Below are 24,027 nucleotides of genomic sequence, written 5' to 3'. Positions count from 1 at the left end.
CTCCCGATTCGCCAGGCTCGGTGCTGGATCTCGCCCGTCGATGCCGTTGAAAGGTGCGTAGGAGGCGGAGGCGTAGCAGTGGGAGGCACCCGGTGCTCGTCGCCGATTGAGGTACGCTCGCTGCTCAACTGCTCGCTCCTTCTCCCGCGGTACCGTACAGATGAAGGCCGCGGCCGTAGTTCTCTTGCTGCGCCCGTAGTGCTCCCGCCGCGCTCGTTGCAGGAGAGGCCACGCCCGTAGCGCTCTTGCGGCGCCCATAGCGTGGACAGACGGTGCTCATATTGCTCCCGCCGCGCTGGTAGCCGTAGAGGCCGCGACCGCAGTGCTCTCGGCGCGTCTGTAGCGGGGGAGGCCGCGCCCTCTAGACTCGCTCGCCGCGTGTGGGCCGCGCGCCGTTGTGTTGTCGCCGCGCCCGTAGCCGCAGAGGCCACGACCGCTGCGCTCTCGCCCCGTCTGTAGCGGGGGAGGCCGCGCCCGCTGCGCTCTCGCCCCATTTGTAGCGGGGGAGGCCGCGCCCGCTGCGCTCTCGCTCCGTCTGTAGTGGGGGAGGCCGCGACCGCTAGAGTCGCTCGCCGTGCCTGTAGCGAGGGAGGCCGCGCCAGCAGCAGATCTAGTGTCCGTGTTCCTTTTGCACAAGTGAATTGAAACCTTAGGTACCGTTGCATTTTTAGGTGGTCCTTTAGTTGGTAGATTTTTTCACCATGGCCATTGAATGCGTTTGATTTTCATGCCCAGTTGCTCAATGAATTGTTTGCAGTTGGCAATTACACTATAGTAGTTGCACAGGGAATGTTTTCATTACCCAGTTGCACAACGAGTATCTTGTAGTTGGCAGTTGCACAAATAGAAGTTGCACAACGAGTTGTGCTTTTACTTGACATTTGTCCAGATACCCAATTGGCAGTTCCAGGTGCATCAGTTGTACACATCAGTTGCACACATCAACTGCCATAAACACATTTTTAGCAGTTATAGGTACAATAGTTGCACATATTCAGTATCTATGTTCTGCAGGTTTTATACTTGGCATTGGACCAGTTCCTAGCTGGCAGATCTAGATTCAATAGTTGCATTTTCACTCGGCATTACCATATCTCAGTTGGCAGAATCAGGGTCAATGTTTGGAGAAACCAGGGTCCAGTTGGCACAAGATTTTTCTGAAATGTCTTAGTGGTGGGATCCTGGTTTTTGTGCATTTGTTTAACAAGTTTTTGTTAGTGCTTTAAGTTACATTTTGTGTGTGTGTGTGCAATTATAATGATTTTGTGGGGACCTGTTTTTTTGCAGTGACAATGGTTGAAGAGGGAGATGCCGGTGGAACTGGGGAAGAGGTTGTTTTCTACAAGCTCAAAAACGGAGCAAATATGATCGAATATATGTGCTTGTTTTCTTTTCTCTTTTTCCTTTTCTGTTTTTGATTTTTGGGTTTTGTTCTGGTTTTTGTTCTTTTGAGCCATGCAGAGGATTGCATCAAAGTATACACGGCGGAACAGGAAAAGGCCTGCTCAGCGGGGTGTTGGTACCGACCCCGATGATGGTGATGAAGTAGGGGTAAGTTTTTAGCGAAGACTTTAACATTTCCCCGATTTTATTCCTATAAATTTTGAATACGTAATGAACAATTTTGAGTTTATGTAAAAGAAATTCAATATTTTTTGTTTTTGTTTTTCTGTGTTTTTTTCATGATTTTCTAACATGAGGCATCATTGTTTTTTTGTAGGTGGAGGACGTACTGCATCCCGTGCTGCAAAGCGAGCCAGAACAAAAGGAAAAGGCAAGTCCTCTGATGGAGGTGGCCCACCCTCTGCAAAAGCTAATGAGGTACCTTTTTTGTACATTTTTCTTTTTCAGTTGCACAGGTTGTTGGTACTAGTTGGCACCTCTGCTATTTAGTGTTGCATATGAAATGCATACACTTGGCAACTGTGTTTAACCAGCATTTTTTCTGCCTTACATTTTTGTGGTGCAATTTTGAAAGTGTTGTATACTACCATGTCAAATCTAAAAAGTGCTGTTTAGTGTTTTAGTCTTTCTTTTATGATAGATTTTGGGATCTCCTTACCTACCTTTGTCAAATTTGAAAGTTGGCACCAATTTGAGCACACAGCTGCACCCGATCATGATACATTTTTGGATAGGTTTGTAATTTCAGAGTGTGCACATGTCAGTTGCACAATAAGGGATAATAGTTGCACAACAATCAACCTGTGGTTGCACAACAATCAACTATGTGAAATTTGCTTCCTTTTTTATGTATGCTCAGTTGTAGACGTATGTACACTAGTTGCACAATTTGTCCGTATTCATTCCCTTTTTTTGTCTCAGGTTGGTGAAGTTGGAGTTGAAGGGAACGAAGGAAATGTTCCTCGGCGGCGTTCACAAGCTGGAAGGATTAGGGTATCACCAGGGAGGTTTGTGAAGGTGAACAACGATCTGGCACCTGTTCAGAGGTCTTTCTTATATGAGAAGATGTTAGGAGGTTTGGTAAACCTCGCAGACACACTGCCTTCGGACTTGACGAAGTTCCTAGTCCAGTCATACGACCCATCCAGTTCAGCTTTGGTATTCCCAGGCAGGGGAACTATTCCAGTAGATGCTACTAGTGTGCATAGGAACTTTGGTTTACCAAACAAAGGGCCGCGACTCAAATACATTGTTGAAAAGGAGTCTGTGAAGGCTTTCAATGAGATGTTCAACCACACTGGGCCACCCAAACACCCCACGGTTACCGAATTCACCAAGACAATGAAAGCTATGAAGGGTATAACTGATAACAAGTTCCTCACCGGATGGCTTGTAGTTGCTTTCAGCACCTTTTTAGCTCCCACCACTAGTCTTTCTCTGAGCCCACGTTGCTATAGCGCTGTGCTAGAACCTGATGGTCTGTTGAAGAGCAATGTGTGCTTATTTGTTGCTGACCACATAAATGAAGCATTCCGCAACATGGGTGAGGACAAGCAAACAGTCTGCTATTGCCTGTATCATTTGATGGTGAGCTCTATTTAAGTTTTGTATCTGTTAGACATACCTTTCTACATGTTTTTTGTGCTTTTATCACCAATGTTCTTATATGTTTTATTTCCCCTTTTTTGTTTTGTCTTTTGGGGATGGTGCGTGTACAGATTCTATACATTGACGCACTCGAGGTTGATGTGCGAATAAGCCACTGTGAAGTTCGAGCCAATGCCTATGATAAGAATCTAATCAACAAGATAATGAAAAAGGACTTGATTTCGCCTGGCGTCTTTGGGAAACTTCAAGTGAGTTGGACATTCTGCTCAAAGTCTGTAATTGCACATGATTTCTTTTTCACATAGCCTGTAAGTAGTTGCACAAGTCTATATTGATAGTTGGCAGACATACTAAAGAGAGTTGCACACATGCTTGTTTCATGTTCCCTGTTTACAGTACCACCTTTTCAGTTTTGTCCTTTCCATAGTAATTTTAGTATGTTTTTTTGCTTCTGAGGGGCATGTGGTAGTTGCGCAAGTCTATGTTGATAGTTGGCGCACAGACTTTATGAACAGTTGCACGCATGATTGTTTCATATTTTCCTTTAAAGCCCCACTTCTCATTGTGACTTAACATAGTAATTTTAGTTATTTTTTTTTGCTTCTAGGGCATGTGATAGTTGCGCAAGTCTATGTTGATAGTTGGCACACAGACTTGTGGCAGTTGCACACATGATCAATTCATTTCCCCCTTTTTACAGTCCCATTTTTCATTGGGACTTCACATAGTAATTTCACATACTTTGATTGCTTCTAGGGCATGTGGTAGTTGCTCATATGTAGTCTTTTTCCCTTTTAGATCTAGACAATAACTTTGTTATTTGTTGAAGTTATTGTTGTAAAATGATCCTTTCTTTATGTGAACAGCTCAAGTAGCAGTATAAAAGCAAAGAGGATTCAACACTCTTCGGAGGATTACTGCAGGCAGAAGCATTTGTGGCGTCAAAGGTTCCAATGAGTTACAATCCCCATGTGAGTTATCATTGTTGCTGACCCACTTTTTTTATTAGAACAAAAATCATGGTTTTCTATTTTTATTTTATGTGTTACTTGTACTAATCATCTTTTGTTGTTTTTTCTTTTCCGTGCCCAATGCATGCATGAGTTGCACAGAGTTATTATGTCACCTTTTTTTCTAATTGAATCAAACTTATGATTTCACTTACATATATTCCACAACTCCCAGCTACAAATTATGCTTGTTTTTTACTTCCTGCTAACTTACCCCTCTTCAGTTGCACACTTTCAGTATCTCAGTCGCACACTTTCAGCATCTCAGTTGCACACTACTTTGATATACTTGCACCAAACTTAGGGCTGCAGTTGCAGACAAATATACTTTCATTATCTCAATTTTTTCCTTTTTAAATTTTAAATTTGTTTTTTTCTAATGTTTTGCAGAAGAAGTTCAAGTTAGCAAGTATGGTTCATGACCTATGTAAAGGAATATCAGACAATCTTGGCAACTTCATCGAAGGTTTTGCCAAGCTTGATGAAGAGGAACCAGATTTGTCTCCTCTCAAGGGTCCGTTAAGTGATCAAACAAAGGCTCAAAGCTCACACACTAGGCGACGGAAGCGTCAATCTACTGCCAAGCAAATAGAAGAGGTGGAGGGAAGTGAAGAAGAAGAATTTGCAAAGGAAATTGAGTTAGAGGAAGAAGATGTTGACCCGGGGTTTGGCAATGATTCTGAAGAAAGTGATGAGTCCGAAGAAGAAGAGGAGGATCAAGAGGGAAGGTATGATGAAGAACGTGGCGATGATAGCGACAACGATGATGCTGATGATGACAGTGACGATAACGCAGACAACAACAAAGATAAAGAAAAATCTGGCAATGATGATGTGGAAGAGGAAGAGGAAAAAGATGAGGGAAGGGATGATGAAGAATGTGATGATGACAGTGACAACGATGATGCTGATGATGACAATGACGATAATGCTGACAACAACGAAGACAAAGAAGAATCCGGTAATGATGATGTGGAAGAGGAAGAGGGAAAAGATGAAACAGGCAAGGGGGAAGGTGAGGATGTCGAGAAGGTTGACAGAGATGAGCAAGGAAAGGATGGGGGCAGTGATGATGACAGCAAGGAAACACACGACGATGACAGGGGGGCCTTTGATGGAGGTGGTGACAGCGGGAAGGATGATGATGATGAAGATGGTATGGGTGGCAGTGACAGCAGTTCAAAGAGGGCAAACACTTTCAAAGATGGAGGAAACAGCAGCAGCAGCTCAATTGATGATAGTGTAACTCTACAGTTTTTCATCCAAAAGGACATGCGTCAGAAGGGTGAAGATCCATAATCAGTTGGAACCAAAGCAGTTGTGCCAGAGGAAAGTGTCTCATTGTTTGACTTGTGTAGATCAGAGCCAGCAATCCCCAACATATTTGATATCCCTTTGCTAGAAACTCATGCAATCTTTGACATGAAAGAGAAGGATAATACCTTTCAAGAAATCATAAACGATGGACTACAAAGCACTGAGAAAGAAATGGAAGAGGCAGGAAAGGGTTTGGACTGGATTGGCTCAAAATCCATGCTTGAAAAGATAATGAAGGAAGGTGCTGCATTTGAAGATGCTTCATCGTCAGGTGGTAGCAAGAGGATGGAAACATCCCCACCGCGCCCACCCACTGTCCCAAAGCGCAATAAGCTCATCACACTTAGCAAGAACCTAGTGTTGGGTCAACCAAAAGATAAGATTCCTGGTATGGGAGAAAAAAAAAATCAAAGAACGGAAATAAATCAAAGGGAAAGGAGGTGCCAACTCTAGAGCCCAAGAAGACAAGCACAGTTATACAGGTGCCAACCGTTGCACATGTAGGTGCCAAGCGCATCTCTACAACATGCCAACTCCCTGGCAAAAAAAGCAACAAACAATGTCTTTTGCCAAGGATACAAAGTTTGCAGAAATGAGAATAGAGGTGCTAAGCCATGCTGTTAAGAGTGCATCGAACAGTCAAGAGAAAGTTGTCAGTATGCCGTGTAGGAAGTCGGCAACCCCAACAGCTGATGTGGCAACTCCAGCTTCAAGTGGGCCAACTGTTTGTCCAAATAGGCCAACTACAACATCAACTATGCACAGTACATCAACAATTAAGGAAAGTGAAACCACCACTATGCCAACAGCAAGAGGAAGTGAGGCATCTAGAGTTGTGTCTGTCCTACCCCCATCAGTCACCATAGAACCCTAGGTTGTCAGTGTGCCAATCCCAGAAACTACATTGCCAACTCAAGCAGTCACTGTGCCAACAACAACAGTCAGTGGGACAACTCCAACCCCAACCCATTCAGTCATGATGGAACCCTCAGCTGTCAGTAATGTTGTGCAGGCTCAGAAACAACATTCGCCTACTTTTCGTGCTCTTGATCAACATGACACCCTTACAGAAGAGCAAGTTTACAACCTTGTTTCCAGGTGTATACCGCCAAGACCGCTACCAAGCATAATTGCATGAACCAAGTCAGCAGGTGATGCACCCAAGGATGTCAAAGGAGAGAACAACAGTGTGCATCCCATTCATAGAGCATCGTCAGCAAGATCATATCACGGCGATGGGTTCTGCGATGCTCCACCATTTGACTTGGGTTTGGATCTTGATGATGACTCCCCAGTTGCCACAGTGGACGAGCCTAACAAATCACAAGTAACACCACAAGAGGCAGGGTTATCTAAGAGCAGCAAGTTAGATGATTGGGATTCGGCAACTGTGAGAGAAGTTTATGCTACTGCAGATAAGGTGGTCACTGGGAATGCACCACTTCATATCATCCTTTCGGATTCTCCAGATGAGTTTCCCACCCCAGATGTGACAGGTGTTCTAGGGGGTGCAAGTGGGTCCGGCAGTACCACATCTGGCCCACCAGTGCAAAAACGCACAAGGAGGATAGTCAAGGCAGCTGCTGTCGAGAGGTCTCCATACATCGACTACAATAAAACAAAGACGTTCACTTGCAATGAACAAGTGAACAGGCTTTATGCGACAGTCCTCTATTATGTAAGGAATCTACCTGGAGCAAACGTTGTAGAAACAAGGTAAAAGTGATACATTTTTTTGGTAAATCTGCATCCCCTCTTCTCTCTTTAGTTGGCCAATCAGTCTTTTTTACGGTTGCATCTTCATGTCTATTGATTATTGCACAAAAATGGTAATACAGTTGGACATCTTTTTATTGTTGTCATAGACATATGTAATAGTAGCAATACAACATCACTTGCAGTTCCATTCAATATCTTTGTGTTTTTCAACTTTTCTTGTTAGCACATCACTTGCACAACATACCTTTTGTACTTGCAGTTCCATTCAACATCACTTGCACAACAAATAGTTATACAGTTGGCACATCAGGCATGCACACCTTAACATCAGTTACTCATTTTTTCATTCACTTTTTTCACGCGTTGCCGGCAACCAGTTAATCCTGATTTTTGTTCTTTTTCTTTGCCCTCGTATTTGTTTTCCGAACAGCCCTGAAATCATTAAATATGATGGGTACTTTGTGAGCCTCAAGGAGTTGTCTGACTCAATGAAGCCTACCAAATGGTGTTGTCGAAGCTGCTCTTATCCAAATCAGGGCTACCCTACCTAAGGACTCAAAGAAGGTGATCATGCCACCGAGGGTTGCAGTAAGTTGAATGAGAACTGCTGTTCATGTTTCGCACAACATCCCATTTATCCCTTCCTTTTTACAATGTGTTTCCTAAGACTCATACCTTCAAATGCAGACATGCTTGCAGCAAGGAATATACAACGCTGCTGAGATACATTCTAAATTTGAGAAGATTAATCACCTAGACCGTCAAGATATGGTGAGTTTTTTCTGGCCACACAACTTTGTGTTTTTCAACTTTTCTTGTTGCATAGCTCTTGGTTTTTTCACTAGTCAGCTCTTGACAACTTTTTACCCTTCTTTTTTCCCTGTGCTGTCAAATATGTGCAGGTGATGCTCCCTGTGCTCGAGTTCATTGATCCCAATGATCAAGAAGGAGGCAGACACTACTGGGTGTTTAACATCAACTTAAGGGATCATCATTTCGAGGTGCTAGATTCTTGGAGGAAGCTCGACAACCCTGACTTAATGCACTGTGCTTCAACTATAGCAGGGGCGGTGAGGTGTTTATGGAAGCAACACTACCCAAAGCATAACATCAGTCACTTTCAGGTCATTGACATTGATGTACCCAAGCAACCCGGGAAGTAAGTCATGCATGCACACCATTTTACCTCTTTTCGTTTTTTGTAGTTTGGCTTGTGATCATGGACCTCAGATTTTTGTTTTTTGGCACCAACCACACCATCTAGTTGCACAAAGTATTCATACAGTTGCACACATATCAATGGGTAGTTGCACAATTTTTTTGAGCTAGTTGCATGATGCAAAGAGCATCTATAATGTATGCTTGGCCACCTTCCTGTTCTTGGATTTTGAAACAACATCATTTTAGGGGGAGAAAGTTGCATGGTCAAGAACACGGTTTTGCAAAAGCAAGGCTGCTACTTTTCTTTTTACGAGTATGGCCCCAGTTCACGTCAAATAACAAATGCGTTTTTTCTTTTCTTTTTTCTTTGCACAACAATGAATGTGGTGTGTTCATGTTGTTCAATACTAGCATTTGGAATGGGAGACAATTGCCAAACTATGAACCAAAAGAATTCTTAAGCATGAGGAGGATAATGACCTACAAGATGGTTGACTCTCCTCTCAACAAAGCCCCATGGAAGGACATTCTTCGATACAATGTCTAAGTTTTGTTTTTGCTCCTTTCTTTTATCCGCTACCATAGGTATGCATGATAGTTGCACAATGGTACCAATTACATCTAATACAAGTTCAGTTGCACAATTTTACCTGGGTTTTCCCCCCAGGTTGCACATTCTGTTTCTTGAAGTATTTTTTGTGGCTGTTTTTTAACCTAAGAATGATGCAATTTTATTCATTTTCCTTTTTTCTTTTTTACATGGGCATAGTACTTGGAGATGTTACAGTTGCACATCCAAGGAAGATACTTGCACAGTGATACTAATTAACTTGCACAGTCCCATTCGGTTCTGGTAAACCATCAAACAATCAATCACTAAAGGACAACACACATAGTAATATTTCTTTTTGCACTATGTTGCATGCTTAAATGTCTAAATTTGCCAACAGAGGCATACATAGGTAAATAGGTAGGAGGGTAGCCTAACATAATAGCAAAGTGATAGTATACAACACTTTTTTTAACATGAAATACAAATGGGCCAGATGCTAAGTTTAAACAACATAAAGAAGAAGTTTTCAAAGCAATTTTTTGTTGTTGGATCTTCATAGCTCCATCCATGTCCTAATAGTGCAAAGCCAGAACTATTTTTTTGATGGCCCCCCATTCATCTATTGCTTATATGTCACTTAGTTGTCATGCCAACTTCATAGAGCAGCTAGCGGCATTGTGCTTATCTGAGTTGCAGTAGCTGCACCTGTTTTTCTTTTCTGGGTGTAGTTCAAGAGCTGAATGATAGCGTCTAGTCCTTGCCCTCCCTTTTGTAGTTGACTTTGGCAGATCCCTAGGAGTTGTAACCTCATTGTCATTGCTCGTTGGTGACATCTTCTCAGTGCAGTTAGTATGGCCTTGTGTAGGATCGAAAGTATGTCTAGAGGGGGGGGGGGTGATTAGACTACTTGACCAAATAAAATCTAGCCTTTTCCCAATTTTAGTTCTAGACAGATTTTAGCAACTTAGCACAAGTCAAGCAATCAACCTACACATGCAATTCTAAGAGTATAGCAGTGGAAAGTAAAACAATTGCATATGAAGGTAAAGGGAGGAGTTTGGAGTGCGCAAACGCAATTGGATACACGGAGATTTTTGGCATGGTTCCGATAGGTGGTGCTATCGTACATCCACGTTGATGGAGACTTCAACCCACGAAGGGTAATGGTTGCACGAGTCCACGGAGGGCTCCACCCACGAAGGGTCCACGAAGAAGCAACATGTCTATCCCACCATGGCCGTAGCCCACGAAGGACTTGCCTCACTCGGGTAGATCTTCATGAAGTAGGCGATCTCCTTGCCCTTACAAACTCCTTGGTTCAACTCCACAATCTTGACGGAGGCTCCCAAGTGACACCTAACCAATCTAGGAGACACCACTCTCCAAGAGGTAACAAATGGTGTGTTGATGATGAACTCCTTGCTCTTGTGCTTCAAATGATTGTCTCCCCAACACTCAACTCTCTCTCACAGGATTTGGATTTGGTAGAAAGAAGATTTGAGTGGAAAGCAACTTGGGGAAGGCTAGAGATCAAGATTTGTGGTTGGAATGGAATATCTTGACCTCAACACAAGTGTAGGTGGTTCTCTCTCCGAAAATGTGTTGGGGAACGTTGCAGAAAACAAAAATTTTCCTACTCGTTTCACCAAGATCATCTAGGAGTTCATCTAGCAACGAGTGATCAGATGCATCTACATACCTTTGTAGATCGCGCACGGAAGCGTTCAAAAGAACGGTGATGATGTAGTCGTACTCGACGTGATCCAAATCACCGATGACCAGCGCCGAACGGACGGCACCTCCGCGTTCAACACACGTACGGAACAGCCACGTCTCCTCTTCTTGATCCAGCAAGGGAGAGAGGAGAGGTTGAGGGAGATGGCACCAGCAGCAGCACGACGGCGTGGTGTTGATGGAGCTGCAGTACTCCGGCAGAGCTTCGCTAAGCACTATGGAGGTGGAGGAGGTGTTGAGGAGGGAGAAGGAGGCAACCAAAGGCCAGGGCGTTCAGGTATGAAGTCCCTCCTCTCCCCCACTATATATAGGAGGGCCAAGGGGGGGTGGCCGGCCCTAGGAGATCCAATCTCCTAGGGGTGCGGCGGCCAAGGGGGGTTTTCCCTCCCCCCAAGGCACCTAGGAGGTGCCTTACCCTCCTAGGACTCTTGCCCCCTTAAACCCTAGGCGCATGGGCCTATGTGGGGCTGGTGCCCTTGGCCCATTAGGCCAAGGCGCACCCCCTTACAGCCCATGTGGCCCCCCGGGGCAGGTGGACCCACCCGGTGGACCCCTGGGACCCTTCCGGTGGTTCCGGTACAATACCGATGACCCCGAAACTTGTCCCGATGCCCGAAACAGGACTTCCCATATATAAATCTTTATCTCCGGACCATTCCGGAACTCCTCGTGACGTCCGGGATCTCATCCGGGACTCCGAACAACATTCGGGTTACTGCATATACATATCCCTACAACCCTAGCGTAACCGAACCTTAAGTGTGTAGACCCTACGGGTTCGGGAGACAAGCAGACATGACCGAGACGACTCTTCGGTCAATAACCAACAGCGGGATCTGGATACCCATGTTGGCTCCCACATGCTCCACGATGATCTCATCGGATGAACCACGATGTCGAGGATTCAATCAACCCCGTACGCTATTCCCTTTGTCTATCGATATGTTACTTGCCCGAGATTCGATCGTCGGTATCCCAATAGCTCGTTCAATCTCATTACCGGCAAGTCACTTTACTCGTACCGTAATGCATGATCCCATGACCAGACACTTGGTCACTCTGAGCTCATTATGATGATGCATTACCGAGTGGGCCCAGTGATACCTCTCCGTCATACGGAGTGACAAATCCCAGTCTTGATCCATGTCACCCAACAGACACTTTCGGAGATACCCGCAGTCTACCTTTATAGTCACCCAGTTACGTTGTGACGTTTGGCATACCCAAAGCACTCCTACAATATCCGGGAGTTACACGATCTCATGGTCTAAGGAAAAGATACTTGACATTAGAAAACTCTAGCAAACGAACTATACGATCTTGTGCTATGTTTAGGATTGGGTCTTGTCCATCACATCATTCTCCTAATGATGTGATCTCGTTATCAATGACATCCAGTGTCCATAGTCAAGAAATCATGACTATCTGTTGATCAACGAGCTAGTCAACTAGAGGCTCACTAGGGACATGTTGATGTCTGTTATTCACACATGTATTACGATTTCCAGATAACACAATTGTAGCATGAATAAAGACAATTATCATGAACAAGGAAATATAATAATAATGCTTTTATTATTGCCTCTAGGGCATATTTCCAACAGTCTCCCACTTGCACTAGAGTCAATAATCTAGTTACATTGTGATGAATCGAACACCCATGGAATTCTGGTGTTGATCATGTTTTGCTCTAGGGAGAGGTTTAGTCAACGGATCTGCTACATTCAGGTCCGTATGTACTTTACAAATCTCTATGTATCCATCTTGAACATTTTCACGAATGGAGTTGAAGCGACGCTTGATGTGCCTTGTCTTCTTGTGAAACCTGGGCTCCTTGGCAAGTGCAATAGCTCCAGTGTTGTCACAGAAGAGCTTGATCGGCCCCGACGCATTGGGTATGACTCCTAGGTCGGTGATGAACTCCTTCACCCATATTGCTTCATGTGCTGCCTCCAAGGCTGCCATGTACTCTGCTTCACATGTAGATCCCGCCACGACGCTTTGCTTGCAACTGCACCAGCTTACTGCCCCACCATTCAAAATATACACGTATCCGGTTTGTGACTTAGAGTCATCCAGATCTGTGTCGAAGCTAGCGTCGACGTAACCCTTTACGACGAGCTCTTCGTCACCTCCATAAACGAGAAACATTTCCTTAGTCCTTTTCAGGTACTTCAGGATATTCTTGACCGCTGTCCAGTGTTCCATGCCGGGATTACTTTGGTACCTTCCTACCAAACTGACGGCAAGGTTAACATCAGGTCTGGTACACAGCATGGCATACATAATAGAACCTATGGCTGAGGCATAGGGGATGACGCTCATCTATTCTATATCTTCTGCCGTGGTCGGACACTGAGCTGAGCTCAATTTCACACCTTGTAACACAGGCAAGAACCCTTTCTTGGATTGATCCATATTGAACTTCTTCAATATCTTATCAAGGTATGTGCTTTGTGAAAGACCTATGAGGCGTCTTGATCTATCTCTATAGATTTTGATGCCTAATATATAAGCAGCTTCTCCAAGGTCCTTCATTGAAAAACTTTTATTCAAGTAGGCCTTGATGCTGTCCAAGAGTTCTATATCATTTCCCATCAAGAGTATGTCATCTACATATAATATGAGAAATGCGACAGAGCTCCCACTCACTTTCTTGTAAACGCAGGCTTCTCCATAAGTCTGTGTAAACCCAAACGCTTTGATCATCTCATCAAAGCGAATGTTCCAACTCCGAGATGCTTGCACCAGCCCATAAATCGAGCGTTGGAGCTTGCACACTTTGTCAGCATTCTTAGGATCGACAAAACCTTCCGGCTGCATCATATACAATTCTTCCTTAAGGAAACCATTAAGGAATGCCGTTTTGACGTCCATTTGCCATATTTCGTAATCATAGAATGCGGCAATTGCTAACATGATTCGGACGGACTTCAGCTTCGCTACCGGTGAGAAAGTCTCATCGTAGTCAACCCCTTGAACTTGTCGATAACCCTTAGCGACAAGCCGAGCTTTATAGATGGTCACATTACCATCCGCGTCTGTCTTCTTCTTAAAGATCCATTTATTTTCTATGGCTCGCCGTTCAACGGGCAAGTCAGTCAAAGTCCATACTTCGTTCTCATACATGGATCCTATCTCGGATTTCATGGCTTCTAGCCATTTGTCGGAATCTGGTCCCGCCATCGCTTCTTCATAGTTCGAAGGTTCACCGTTGTCTAACAACATGATTTCCAAGACAGGGTTGCCGTACCACTCTGGTGCGGAACGTGTCCTTGTGGACCTTCGAATTTCAGTAGGAGCTTGATCAGAAGTATCTTGATCATTATCATTAACTTCCTCTCTAGTCGGTGCTGGCACCTCAGGAACATTTTCTTGAGTTGCGCCTTTTTCCGGTTCAGGAGGCAATACTTCATCAAGCTCTACTTTCCTCCCACTTACTTCTTTCGAGAGAAACTCTTTCTCCAGAAAGGACCCATTATTGGCAACAAAGATCTTGCCTTCGGATCTGAGGTAGAAGGTGTACCCAATAGTTTCTTTTGGGTACCCTATGAAGACGCATTTTTCCGATTTGGGTTCGAGCTTTTCAGGTTGAAGTTTCTTGACATAAGCATCGCATCCCCAAACTTTTAGAAACGACAGCTTAGGTTTCTTCCCAAACCATAATTCATACGGTGTCGTCTCAACGGATTTCGACGGAGCCCTATTTAAAGTGAATGCGGCAGTCTCTAAAGCATAGCCCCAAAAAGAAAGCGGTAAATCGGTAAGAGACATCATAGATCGCACCATATCTAACAGAGTGCGATTACGACGTTCGGACACACCATTACGCTGAGGTGTTCCAGGCGGCGTGAGTTGTGAAACTATTCCACATTTTCTTAAGTGTGTGCCAAACTCGTGACTCAAGTATTCTCCTCCACGATCTGGTCGCAGAAACTTGATTTTCCTGTCACGTTGATTTTCAACCTCACTCTGAAATTCCTTGAACTTTTCAAAGGTTTCAGACTTGTGTTTCATTAAGTAGATATACCCATACCTACTTAAATCATCAGTGAGGGTGAGAACATAACGATAGCCACCGCGAGCCTCAACACTCATTAGACCGCACACATCGGTATGTATGATTTCCAATAAGTCGGTTGCTCGCTCCATTGTTCCTGAGAACGGAGTCTTGGTCATTTTACCCATAAGGCATGGTTCGCACGTGTCAAATGATTCATAATCAAGAGACTCTAAAAGTCCATCAGCATGGAGCTTCTTCATGCGTTTGACACCTATGTGACCAAGGCGGCAGTGCCACAAGTATGTGGGACTATCATTATCAACTTTACTTCTTTTGGTACTCACATTATGAACATGTGTAGCATCACGTTCGAGATTCATAAAGAATAAACCATTCACCATAGGAGCATGACCATAAAACATATCTCTCATAAAAATGGAACAACCATTATTCTCAGATTTAAAAGAGTAGCCATCTCGAATTAAACGAGATCCCGATACAATGTTCATGCTCAAAGCTGGCACTAAATAACAATTATTAAGGTTTAAAACTAATCCCGAAGGGAGATGCAGAGGTAGCGTGCCGACGGCGATCACATTGACCTTTGAACCATTCCCGACGCGCATCGTCACCTCGTCCTTTGCCAGTTTCCGCTTATTCCGCAGCCCCTGCTTTGAGTTACAAATGTGAGCAACTGCACCGGTATCAAATACCCAGGAGCCACTACGGGCACTAGTAAGGTACACATCAATTACATGTATATCACATATACCTTTGGTTTTGCCAGCCTTCTTATCCGCTAAGTACTTAGGGCAGTTCCGCTTCCAGTGACCGCTTCCCTTGCAATAAAAGCACTCAGTCTCGGGCTTGGGTCCATTCTTTGGCTTCTTCCCGGCAGCTTGCTTGCCGGGCGCGGCAACCTCCTTGCCGTCCTTCTTGAAGCTCTTTTTACCCTTGCCTTTCTTGAACTTAGTGGTTTTATTGATCATCAACACTTGATGTTCCTTCCTGACTTCTACCTCCGCTGATTTCAGCATAGCAAATACTTCAGGAATGGTCTTTTCCATCCCCTGCATATTGAAGTTCATCACAAAGCTCTTGTAGCTTGGTGGAAGCGACTGGAGGATTCTGTCAATGACCGCATCATCCGGGAGATTAACTCCTAGCTGAGTCAAGCGGTTATGCAACCCAGACATAGTGAGTATGTGCTCACTGACAGAACTGTTTTCCTCCATCTTACAGCTAAAGAATTTGTCGGAGACTTCATATCTCTCGACCCGAGCATGAGCTTGGAAAACCATTTTCAGCTCTTCGAACATCTCATATGCTCCATGTCTCTCAAAACGCTTTTGGAGCCCCGGCTCTAGGCTGTAAAGCATGCCGCACTAAACGAGGGAGTAGTCATCGAAACGTGCCTGCCAAGCATTCATAACATCTTGTTCTGCAGGGAGAACGGGTGCGTCACCAAGCGGTGCTTGTAGGACATAATCTTTCTTGGCAGCTATGAGGATGATCCTCAGGTTCCGGACCCAGTCCGTATAGTTGCTGCCATCGTCTTTCAGCTTAGTTTTCTCTAGGAACGCGTTGAAGTTGAGGACTACGTTGGCCATTTGATCTACAAGACATATTGCAAAGATTTTAGACTAAGTTCATGATAATTAAGTTCAACTAATCAAATTATTAGTGAACTCCCACTTAGATTAGACATCCCTCTAGTCATCTAAGTATTACATGATCCGAGTTAAACTAGACCGTGTCCGATCATCACGTGAGACGGACTAGTCAACATCGATGAACATCTTCATGTTGATCGTATCTTCTATACGACTCATGCTCGACCTTTCGGTCTTCTGTGTTCCGAGGCCATGTCTGTACATGCTAGGCTCGTCAAGTCAACCTAAGTGTTTGCATGTGTAAATCTGTCTTACACCCGTTGTATGTGAACGTCTGAATAAAACACCCGATCATCACGTGGTGTTTTGAAACAGCGAACTGTCGCAACGGTGCACAGTTAGGGGAAACACTTCTTGAATTTTATTGTGAGGGATCATCTTATTTACTACCGTCGTTCTAAGTAAACAAGATGCAAAACATGATAAACATCACATGCAATCAAATAATAAACGTGACATGATATGGCCATTTTCACATAGCTCCTTTGATCTCCATCTTGGGGCTCCGTGATCATCTTGTCACCGGCTTGACACCATGATCTCCATCATCGTGTCTCCATGAAGTTGCTCGCCAACTATTACTTCTACTACTATGGCTAACGCGTTTAGCAATAAAGTAAAGTAATTTACATGGCGTTTCTCGATGACACACAGGTCATTAAAAGAATAAAGACAACTCCTATGGCTCCTGCCGGTTGTCATACTCATCGACATGCAAGTCGTGAATCCTATTACAATAGCATGAACATCTCATACATCACATATAGATCATTCATCATTCATCACAACTTTGGCCATATCATAACACAAACCACTTGCTGCAAAAACAAGTTAGACGTCCTCTAATTGTTGTTGCAAGTTTTACGTGGCTGAATTAGGGTTCTAGCAAGAACGTTTTCTTACCTACGTTAAAGCCACAACGTGATTTGTCAACTTCTATTTACCCTTCATAAGGACCCTGTTCATCGATTCCGCTCCAACTAAAGTGGGAGAGACAGACACCCGCCAGCCACCTTATGCAACTAGTGCATGTTAGTCGGTGGAACCGGTCTCACGTAAGCGTACGTGTAAGGTTGGTCCGGGCCGCTTCATCCCACAATACCGCTGAAGCAAGAAAGGACTAGTAACGGCAAGAAAGTTGACAAATCTACGCCCACAACAAATTGTGTTCTACTCGCGCAAGAAGAACTACGCATAGACCTAGCTCATGATGCCACTGTTGGGGAACGTTGCAGAAAACAAAAATTTTCCTACTCGTTTCACCAAGATCATCTAGGAGTTCATCTAGCAACGAGTGATCAGATGCATCTACATACCTTTGTAGATCGCGCACGGAAGCGTTCAAAAGAACGGTGATGATGTAGTCGTACTCGACGTGATCCAAATCACCGATGACCAGCGCCGAACGGACGGCACCTCCGCGTTCAACACACGTACGGAACAGCCACGTCTCCTCTTCTTGATCCAGAAAGGGAGAGAGGAGAGGTTGAGGGAGATGGCACCAGCAGCAGCACGACGGCGTGGTGTTGATGGAGCTGCAGTACTCCGGCAGAGCTTCGCTAAGCACTATGGAGGTGGAGGAGGTGTTGAGGAGGGAGAAGGAGGCAACCAAAGGCCAGGGCGTTCAGGTATGAAGTCCCTCCTCTCCCCCACTATATATAGGAGGGCCAAGGGGGGGTGGCCGGCCCTAGGAGATCCAATCTCCTAGGGGGTGCGGCGGCCAAGGGGGGTTTTCCCTCCCCCAAGGCACCTAGGAGGTGCCTTACCCTCCTAGGACTCTTGCCCCCTTAAACCCTAGGCGCATGGGCCTATGTGGGGCTGGTGCCCTTGGCCCATTAGGCCAAGGCGCACCCCCTTACAGCCCATGTGGCCCCCCGGGGCAGGTGGACCCACCCGGTGGACCCCCGGGACCCTTCCGGTGGTTCCGGTACAATACCGATGACCCCGAAACTTGTCCCGATGCCCGAAACAGGACTTCCCATATATAAATCTTTATCTCCGGACCATTCCGGAACTCCTCGTGACGTCCGGGATCTCATCCGGGACTCCGAACAACATTCGGGTTACTGCATATACATATCCCTACAACCCTAGCGTAACCGAACCTTAAGTGTGTAGACCCTACGGGTTCGGGAGACAAGCAGACATGACCGAGACGACTCTTCGGTCAATAACCAACAGCGGGATCTGGATACCCATGTTGGCTCCCACATGCTCCACGATGATCTCATCGGATGAACCACGATGTCGAGGATTCAATCAACCCCGTACGCTATTCCCTTTGTCTATCGATATGTTACTTGCCCGAGATTCGATCGTCGGTATCCCAATACCTCGTTCAATCTCGTTACCGGCAAGTCACTTTACTCGTACCGTAATGCATGATCCCGTGACTAGACACTTGGTCACTCTGAGCTCATTATGATGATGCATTACCGAGTGGGCCCAGTGATACCTCTCCGTCATACGGAGTGACAAATCCCAGTCTTGATCCATGTCACCCAACAGACACTTTCGGAGATACCCGCAGTCTACCTTTATAGTCACCCAGTTACGTTGTGACGTTTGGCATACCCAAAGCACTCCTACAGTATCCGGGAGTTACACGATCTCATGGTCTAAGGAAAAGATACTTGACATTAGAAAACTCTAGCAAACGAACTATACGATCTTGTGCTATGTTTAGGATTGGGTCTTGTCCATCACATCATTCTCCTAATGATGTGATCTCGTTATCAATGACATCCAGTGTCCATAGTCAGGAAATCATGACTATCTGTTGATCAACGAGCTAGTCAACTAGAGGCTCACTAGGGACATGTTGATGTCTGTTATTCACACATGTATTACGATTTCCAGATAACACAATTGTAGCATGAATAAAGACAATTATCATGAACAAGGAAATATAATAATAATGCTTTTATTATTGCCTCTAGGGCATATTTCCAACAAAATGTATGTTGGAAGTGTAGGCATGTTCTGATGGCTGTCTCCATGAATGAAGAGTGGGTGGAGGGGTATAAATAGCCTCCACACAAAATCTAACCGTTACACAAAAATCACCAAAATGTGAACATTAGGATTCTCGGTGGGACCGACATGTTAACTCGGTGGGACCGATTTTGTTAGGGTTAGGGCATAACGTAATCTCGGTGAGACCGATTACACAAACTCGGTGAGACCGATTTTGGTAATGGACTAACAGAGAGTTGGCCAGGCAATCTCGGTGGGACCGATTTGCTCATCTCGGTTGGACTGAAATGTTACGAAAGGGAAACAGAGAGTTTGCATTGCAATCTCGGTGGGATCGATCGCTCATCTCGGTTTGACCGAAACGTTACGAAGGGAAATAGAGAGATTACAATCCCATCTTGGTGAGACCGAGATCCCTATCGGTGAGACCGAAAAGACTAGGGTGTCTGGCAGTGGCTATGTCAACTGAACTCGGTGGCGCCGGATAGAAAGTTTCTGCGGGGCCGAGTTTGACTTTTGGTTTGGGACATATGTGGATGTGAGAAAGTAGTTGAGGGCTTTTGGAGCATATCACTAAGCACTTTGAGCAAGCAAGCCATTAGGCAACACCTTATCCCCTCTTAATAGTATTGGCTTTTCTTATGGACTCAATGTGATCTTGGATCACTTAAAATGAAAAGATGTAGAGTCCCGAGCCTTGAGCTTGAGCCAATCCTTTGTCCTTAGAATTTTGAGGGATCCACTTTTCTCATCCATGCCATGCTAATCATTGAGCTTTCTTGAAATGTTTATCTTTAAGTAGCATTAGCTCAATGAGTTATATGTTGTTAGGAATTACCAAAACCACCCAGGGATAGTTGCACTTTCAATCTCACACTTTTTGGTAATTGATGACAACATATAGATCAAAGCTTCGACAAATGATAAATAAGATTGAAAAACATCATCGCTTTGAGAAGTATGTGATAAGCAAGAGATCCCCCTAAATTTGTGCATTATTTAAAATTTGCTTGTGGATGCAAATGCACAATCGATTAGGATCATGGGTTAATCTTCCATGTCACATACATCTTGGTGGAGCGCTCAAAATGATAGAGATTAAAAGCATGCACTCATCTCCAAGCAAGTGAATGATCATGTAAGGAATATAAAGGATATCATCATTCAACCAAACATTAATGTAGCATATGATCAAACACATGATCAACAAGTATCTCACAAGGACATAAAGTATCTCACACAAGCACTAAGAAGTTCAACCAAAATAGCAAGAGAGATAATAAGAACGACACTCTCTCTCAAAGCCTATGATCTATACATTTTTCTCCCCCTTTGGCAACAAGTTACCAAAAAGTTCAAAAATGCATAGTGCTAAACGACTCTCAGGCTTGATCTTGGGGAGGTGGTGTAGAGAGAACTCCAAGGACGAAGGCTTCCGATGAAGTAGTTGGAGCTGATGGAGTGGGTGCTGGAGGTGGCATTGGAGCTGTAGCTGCTGGTGCTGACACTGAAGTTCGTGTATCTGTGACTGGTACTGCAGCAGACCTAGGACCTCGTGGCACACGCTTGAAAGCATCAGTAGTTGACTTGCCATTCTTCTCCTCTTCTTCCTCCTGAAGCTGCTCAACTGCAGTCTGAATCTCAGTCACCTTCAGATCAAGATCATAGAATTTTGTTTCCACAATCCTCTCTACGCTCTCCTGATTCTGAGTCAGGGTGGCCAGGCCCTTCTCAATCCTCATTGTAGTTTGAATCAGATATCCAAGCCGATCTTGCTTGCTCTTCAGGAATACTTGAGATGCCTCTTTAGCAGTTGGCATCCTTGCAGCTTTCTCTGCCCTTGCCTTCTCTCTCTTCTCATGTGCTTGCACAGATGATGGATCTTCCTCAGTGATTACAACAGTATTGTCTTCAAAATCAGGGTAGATGGGCAGGTGCTCCTTATCCAAAAGATATTTGCCTGTGCCCATCTTTAAGTTGATGAGCTCCTGAATTTGTGGGGCATACCCACAACTCCTCTTCTGATCAGCTACTGTCCTTTTGATTGTCTCCACAATCAGACTCATGACTTTGAATTTTTGAGGCACGTCAAACAAATGCAAGAAGTTGATGGCATGTCTTCTGATCATCTTGTGATCACCTGACTCGGGGAGCAATGTGTGTCTGAGGATCCAATTTATAGTAGGCAGACCAGACAACAAGTAGTGGACAGATCCAAACTTGTGAGTATCCAAAGCAGCATCTGGGATCTCTTTGTACATGTTGGCCATTGTGTTGTGGTCTTTCTTATTCTCAGCATAAACATCCAAGTCATCCTCATGTTCAGCAGGGGCATTGATCAGCTTAGCCCATTCATCAATAGTGGATTGGTACCTGGTACCCTCAGACATCCAAACAATCTTCCCATATGGATAGAAATGGGTAGTGGAGTAGAACTGCATGATCAACTCATCATTCCACTTGGTGAGCTTCTGGGCCACAAAGGCATCAACTCCACATGCCTTGAAGTTGTCATATACACCTGGATAGTGATCTTCATTCTCCTTGATGTATTCCCAATCCACCCATTTCATGTCACATACAATGGGCTTCTTGTCGAGCAACACTGTCTCATAAATATCTTGCTGTTCCTTGGTGTGAAACCTGTAGTCCACAGCAGTTCTCCTCCTGACAGCATATGGGTCAGACTGTCTCCATAACCTCAATCCTACATCCTTCATGATTTTCATGTTTTCTGCCACATGATGTGTACCATTGTGGTCAGGGATCTTGGGCTTCAGCTTCCTCAACACAATTGAGTCATCTTCTTCTTCAGCAGCTTCAGGCACTTGGGCCTTGTTTTTCTTCTCAGCAGGAATGTTTCTAGTGCTTCTCTTGGGTTTAGGCTTCTGAGCTGGAGCAGTAGCCTTGGGAGCAGCTTTGGGCTTAGATGGAGTAGCCCCCGATCTGATTGCATCTCCCATGAGCTTTTGTGCCTTAGGAGCTGGTGCAACATCCTCTTCCTCTTCCTCTTCTTCTCCTGGATCTCTCATTATGGATGATCTGCCAAGCACTCTGGCAATGGTCTTCTTGACCCTTTCCTTCCTTTTCTTTCCTTCTCCAGCAGCCTCTTCAGTTGGCTTGGAGGTTTCAACAGTTGATGCTCTGGCCTTAGACATAAGAACTCTCTTTGCTGCTGCCTTCTTATGCATCCATGGCTTGACTGTGGCAGCTGAGCCATACTCCTTTTTCAGCACCTTTTTCTTTGAAGTGGCCTATCCTCAACAGCCACATAATCTTCATCTTATGAATCAGAAGTTTTCTTCTTCCTTGTCCTGGTAGCTGCATTTGGCAAGTTACTTGGTGTGCTCCTGCTACCCTCACCAGAAGTGCTAGAGGGACTAGTGCCCTCACTCAGTTGAACCTGCTCCTCAGACTTGTTCTAGCTATCACTTTGATCAGACATCTTGCAGGCAAACTGTCAGCAGACCCTGTTAATAGATTATAGATGAGGTAGAGAAGATGAGCATCACAAAGTACATGAGTTTTGCAAAATAATTGAGTCAAAAAGTTTAGTTTTAGTTCTGTGCAGAAGTGATCTCGGAGCTACCGAATTGACAAACTTGGTGATACTGAAGCAACACTTGGAACCTAAACTAGTGAACTCGGTAGGGCCGAGTCATAGTTCAGTGGAACCGAGATTGCTAGGGTTCACAGAGTCCTGAACTCAGTCACACCGATTTGCGCGTTTCGGTCAGACCGAGGAGTGATGAAGCTATGTACCTAGGGTAGGGTCATGGACCTGTCCTAACTGCCCTACCCAAGGACATCTCTAGAAGAAATCACCTTTCAATCGACTTGAAGGTGTTCCACTCGACAGACTCGAAGTCACTCAACCAAGAAGCGATCACTCGACCAAGATCCAACCACTCGACGGCCGGGAGACCTAAAGTCACCCCGCACGCTAACGGTCGGTCATTAAATAGCTTTTATGGTCATCATAGCACTTTATTACTAGCGTTACCAGTAATGCCCTGCCTTAATGTACATTGAATCCTTCATAACGTGGGCTGGCCGGGGTCCTGGCGCACTCTATATAAGCCACCCCCTCCTCCGAGACAAGGGTTCGCACCTCTGTAACTCATACTCACATAATCCAGTCGACCGCCTCCGGGCTCCGAGACGTAGGGCTTTTACTTCTTCCGAGAAGGGCCTGAACTCGTAAACCTTGCGTCCTTACAACTTTTCCATAGCTAAGATCTCGCCTCTCCATACTTACCCCCCTACATTACTGTCAGACTTAGAACCACGACAGTTGGCGCCCACCATGGGGCAAGTGTTTTAGCGTTTTGTTGGAGGAGTTGCGATCTTTTCCGACCCGAATCATCATGGTTTTTGACGGAGTTTTGGTGGAGGGCCGCGAGATCCGTCTCGGCGCGCTCACGTTCATCGCCGACGACTCCGCCTGGCTTCAGGAAGCTCCGCTCGACGTGGACGCACTCCCTGTCCGCGGGGCAACGCACTTTAGCGCATGCGTCCGCGGCGTTCTCCTGCGGCAACCGTCGACCCCCTACCGGTCGGCTCCTGTGTTGTCCTCCCTCCCCGTTTCCCGCCGGCGCAAGCACTCCGGTCGGTCGAGACTTCAGCGGTGGGTGAGACACGCGGTGGCCCGTCAGTTGGCCGTCCATCAAGTCGCGGCGATCAAGCCCGACGAATCCCTCTACGGCCTGTTCGACTGGCTCCGAAGAGACTGCATCCGAGTGCGACAGCAGCGATCCGGCGGCAGAGGTTCTGATGGTCGATGGACCGCCCAGTCCCCCCGGTTTTACCCGCACCGACGGAGGCGCGGGAGGAGGCGACCCATCGCGTCCCCATGAGGAGTATCTTCCC

General features: G+C 45.3%; 1 pseudogene; it reads left to right on the top strand.

Annotated features, from left to right (window-relative positions):
- Positions 1-1,292: 1,292 nt before the first annotated feature.
- LOC119315887 overlaps positions 1,293-24,027 on the top strand; it is a 114,921-nt pseudogene continuing 92,186 nt past the window's right edge.

Source organism: Triticum dicoccoides, chromosome 6A, assembly GCF_002162155.2.
Source record: "Triticum dicoccoides isolate Atlit2015 ecotype Zavitan chromosome 6A, WEW_v2.0, whole genome shotgun sequence".
NCBI classification, from domain to species: domain Eukaryota; kingdom Viridiplantae; phylum Streptophyta; class Magnoliopsida; order Poales; family Poaceae; genus Triticum; species Triticum dicoccoides.
Note: the sequence above shows the minus strand (reverse complement) of the source record. Positions and strands in the feature narration are given on the sequence as shown.